This window comes from Dreissena polymorpha, chromosome 15 (genome assembly GCF_020536995.1).
Source record: "Dreissena polymorpha isolate Duluth1 chromosome 15, UMN_Dpol_1.0, whole genome shotgun sequence".
Classification (NCBI taxonomy): Eukaryota; Metazoa; Mollusca; class Bivalvia; order Myida; family Dreissenidae; genus Dreissena; species Dreissena polymorpha.
In genome coordinates this window covers 37,679,523-37,684,618 of record NC_068369.1, presented here as the reverse complement: position 1 = coordinate 37,684,618, position 5,096 = coordinate 37,679,523, and the positions used below count along the sequence as shown (strand labels likewise).

The 5,096-nt window shown below is 36.8% G+C and overlaps 1 protein-coding gene across 1 annotated transcript in view; it reads left to right on the top strand.

The window, feature by feature from the left end:
* LOC127860079 (RE1-silencing transcription factor A-like) overlaps window positions 1-5,096 on the top strand; it is a 50,920-nt gene that overhangs the window by 26,750 nt on the left and 19,074 nt on the right. The window lies entirely within an intron of this gene.

The window sequence follows — 5,096 nt, the reverse complement described above, 5'->3', positions numbered from 1 at the left end:
ACAACATAAATAAATTGATTATAAATTTGACTTCACTTCACTTTTTTCTTCAAGTCAGCTAAATTATTGCCTTTGCTTTGCCTATTAATTTTAATACTTTTTTATACGTAAACTTTTCCATGGGTCAATACTATCTTTATAATGTAAATTAATTCCGATCAGAGCTACAGATAAGCTTTTTGGGATATTGGGTAATACCCTTCAAAATAGGAATGAATTGGGTAATGGAAAACGTGATTGGGTATGCAAAAGTATGATGCCCGCTCATATAAAAATAATTGGGTATTTTTACCAAAACAAACAAGTGAATTGGGTATTTGCAATAAAACGTGAATATAGCTTCTCAAAACCGTACCTACATAAAGTCACTGGTCACTGTTATGTATGCAATCGCAGTATAGGTTGTTCCATCTTTCTGCTATCAGATTCAACAATCTGAAGACAAGGGAATTTCTCAACCCACTCATCGAATGTGTTTCTACTTGTTTTTGTTCCAATAATATGGGCCAGTTCTTTTGTTTTAGAAACCCAACACACCCCATATATGGGGGTTGGAACGGTAGTGTGGTAGTATAATATAGTGTATTTTGACTGAAAATGCCCCAAACAAAATTCATTAAAGTCATCAACTATGCCCTTTGCAATTGTTTCATATTTAGATTGATTTACCAGGACAAAGGAATCTAAATGTTTTTGTAATTTTTTGCGCAACTTTTCGTCTGCCTCGAGACGCCATTTTGTTTGACTCGCATTTGTTATCATATAAACGATTGGTAAATACGTTACCAGATAAAAACAAGCGCTTGTCGATTTAGACTCGATTCGAAACGGCCAAAACAAAACGAAATTTTAAATTACGCATATAAGGCGGCTCGAATTGGGGATCGGCGATTTGTTGTGCGTACCGGTACGCACAGATTTTGAAAAAAATTGCGTATCTACCTATTTTGTATTGCGTATTTACGCAAATACGCAGCTTATCTGTAGCTCTGATTCCGATGTAACTTTTCCTCCATAAGTACTGAGTTGCACGTCTATATTTAGTTGCCACACATGGCCAGTATTAACACGCACGCGTTTCCTGTGTGAATCTCGACTATGTTTCGCGCTCTTATTAAAACACGACTTTTACATGGCATTCATGTATAGTGAGTAGTGCAGATGCGTACCAAGGGCCTTAAATAGTATTATCACATGCCTCTAGACAATTTGTGTTATTCAAGTTGATATATGGTAATATTCTTGTACTGAAATTAAATTGTTACCGGATAAAATGTGTATGGCGATAACGTCAAATTACCCGTAAGTATTGTTTTCACTACGTAACTAATAACTAATATGACACTGGGGGGGCAGTTCTCCGCCTATACAGATTTGAGGGGGGGGCCAGATATCCGCCTACTAAATTCTGACAAGGGGGCAGTTCTCCGCCCCTACCGATTTGATGGGGGGGCACCTCTCCGCCACCTTTTAAATAAGGGGGCAGTTCTCCGGGGGGCAGTTCTCCGGGGGGCGCTTCTCCGGATACTGTCTTTCACTGATCTATTGTTATATCTATTTGATAAAAAAGATGGACAAACTGAACTGCTGTGTTTTCTAGGGTCATAAATCTTGCCCCTAAGCCTTAATTGGTAATAAAATGTATGCAGTGTTATGTCTCTGATATTGACAATGAAGCAAATCTGCCCTTAGGCTATTTCATTTCACTCACACAAAAGGAGATAACCAGGTTTTTTTATCTGATTTTGGGGAAAGGGCCTGGCCTTTTTTGAGAGGAAAAAAATCGCGCGAAATGTCGGATTTGGGGGAAAAAATACCCGAAACGCCAGATTTGGGGGAAAATAAGGAAAGTTTTAAATAATCAATTTAACATATTTTGCTGTTTTTAAAACAAATTCAAGGTAACAGATAATGTAATTATGCAATGTGTTATATTTTCTACACTGGACTGGATCAGGTTAACTTATGTATTTAAAGTTTTTTTAGGGGAAAAAATGAAGTCTGGGGGAAAATTTACCTGCTGAGGGAAACAAAAATCAGAGGGGAAAGGGCCGTTTTTCGAAGGGTCCCAAAGAAGGAAAAAAATCCCTGATAACTTGCTATTAATTTAATAGTTACTTCTAACTTGTCTCCTTTCTGTATTAAGAGGGTTTTTTCCTTTTATATTTTAAAGTTCAATTGGTCTTCAAATGAATAAGCAATAAAAGTTCTTGATTTTGCCAACAAATAATGTTTTCCAATTGTGGGTCTACTCTAGACTCTTCGTTTCAATTATTTTTTTCTTTTAATAATTATTTCTTATAATGTTTTTTTATTTTTATATCAATGGAAAATAACATATTTTTTCATTATTTTGTTAAAGATATCTAGGCAAGAATTCATGACAAGTAAGGTTTGTGTAAAAAATGTGCCATTTAAGGCCCTATTATCAGTTTTGGATGCCTCAACCTGTATAGGTGAGAAGACATGCAGTGAGAAGACTGTGGGGACAGTGGGCATGAGGAACAACTTATACACAGTAATTGACAGGTTCTTGTTGAATCAAGCACAAAATTATCTAACATTCATAATTCATTAGAATTGAAAAAAGTTCAATCGACTAGAAAAATACAATTGACCAACTTTTACTAACTTGCAAAATTTTGAGAGATTTGCCTACAAATTGCATGAACAGGTATAACATAGTTGGGTATTAATAGCTTAAGACATTATTGGCAACTTGTCTGTTTAATTTATATTATCAATATTGTTTAATTAAGCATGGAATAATAATCGAAATTGGGGGTAAAGTTCAACGAACCAGTATTGACTAGTAATGACCACTTTGGGAGTATTGACCGGGGCGGTTTTAACCGATAAAAAACGCTGGTTAAAACCGGGGGCAGTCGATTGGTGCCAACCCTGTATGAAGACGAATTTCATAATATGCAGCAAAGACAAATTGACGCCCCGATCTGTTTGTGTCGAAGATATTTCGTACATATTTTCCAACAATAACTGAAGCATTCGTCTTTTTAGTAAGTGTTCGTGTGCCATATGAATAGATATCGTTGAGAGAATTTAAAATGAACTGTTAAACTAAATTTAGATTCACAGCGTACATGCATGATTTACATGCTGGCGAATTTGACTGTACAGACATTTTCAATTTCAGAATTAAATATCTGGCTTATTTCGCATATTTCGACACATATATTGTTTTGCACATGTCGGTCCGTCGGTCGGTCCGTCCACCAGATGGTTTCCGAATAATAATTCAAGAACGCTAAGGCCCAGGATCATGAAACTTCATAGGTACATTGATCATGACTGGCAGATGACCAATATTCATTTTCAGGTCACTAGGTCAAAGGCCAAGGTCACAGTGACTTGAAATAGTAAAATGGTTTCCGGATGATAACTCAAGAATGCTTAGGCCTAGGATCATGAAACTTCATAGGTACATTGATCATGACTGGCAGATGACCCCTATTGATTTTCAGGTCACTAGGTCAAAGGTCAAGGTCACAGTGACTCGAAATAATAAAATGGTTTCCGGATGATAACTCAAGAATGCTTAGGCCTAGGATCATGAAACTTCATAGGTACATTGATCATTACTGGTAGATGACCCCTATTGATTTTCAGGTCACTAGGTCACAGGTCAAGGTCACAGTGGCTCGAAACAGTATAAAAATGGTTTCCGGATGATAACCCAAGAATGCTTATGCCTAGGATCATGAAACTTCATAGGAACAATGATCATGACTGGCAGATGACCCCTATTGATTTTCAGGTCAAAGGTCAAGGTCACAGTGACTCCAAACAGTAAAATGGTTTCCGAATGATAACTCAAGAATGCTTACGTCTAGGATCAGGAAACTTCATAGGTACATAGGCTTCCTGAAAAGGCCGGGCCGCCAGTCTTGTCCGGCAAAATTCTTTATGGTCAGGCAAAGTTTTTAATATCGCCGGCCAAAAAAAAATATTACCAAAAAGTCTAATACTTGTCAAAGGAACGAAAACACCCCATTAGAATTACTCTTTTCGTGAATTTTGAGCCTTATTGTCATTAAAAACACTAACACGTTACTAGTTCTTAAGAGTGCTCTCTCTTTGTTGTTTTTCCAAAAGTGTCAATATCATTGGTCCCACATATTACATGTACCATCTATCCAATTACAAAGGTTGTAACAAAACACTACACATGAAAAACACGTCATTGCTAAAGTTCTCCCATGCACATCGCCAGCCAGGGCCCTCAATCTGTCAAATTCACAGCCAAAATTCGACCGCATTCTCCCACCAGAAAAGTATACTTATTTCCCCTTTTTGGGGGAAAAATTCCCCCTAAATTTTTTTTATTTTTTTTTACTAGATAGATGTGTCTCATGATTATTATATCTCAATTCTATTTAAATTTAATTTTTTCAAACCTACTTAATTATGAAAAAAGCAATGATTATAGTGCAAACATGTAAAAATGTAATAATTAGAGAGTAAGTAAAAAATCCCCCAAAAAGGGAAACGCCGCGAAAATTCCCCCTGCTATGGGTAGCGACCCGCTTCCCCTAAAATGGATTGAGGCCAGCTTTTGTGGTCATCAAATCAGATAGTGAATCGGAATCAAATATTGTCGAGTCTTTGTCTGAGAATGCAACCATGCAGCAGTCTCATTTTACCATGGACAATGACATTGCAAAACTGTGTGACGAAGACTCTGATTGTGAATCTGATGATGGCCTTTTTTTTCAGGATTCAGAAGGCAACACCAATCCTGTTATGTTATTTTATTTTGAGTCTGACTAGAATTTAAAGCTGTTGTCAATCATACACTGTAATCACTAGAACACGCAAGTGTTTTGTTTTTCTTTACCAAGTGTTCTTATACACAGGCCACGCATTGCAATAAATATGAGTTAAAGTTAACTTTATTCTTAAGTTATAAACTGATGCTGTTCGGTCAGTTGAATTTTTGTCTGGACAGGCTAACTTTTCCATCAGCCTGTCCGGTTGACAGGCACTTTTTGGGACTTTTCAGGAAGCTTGGGTACATTGATCATGACTGGCAGATGACCCCTATTCATTTTCAGGTCACTAAGTAAAAGGTCAAGGTC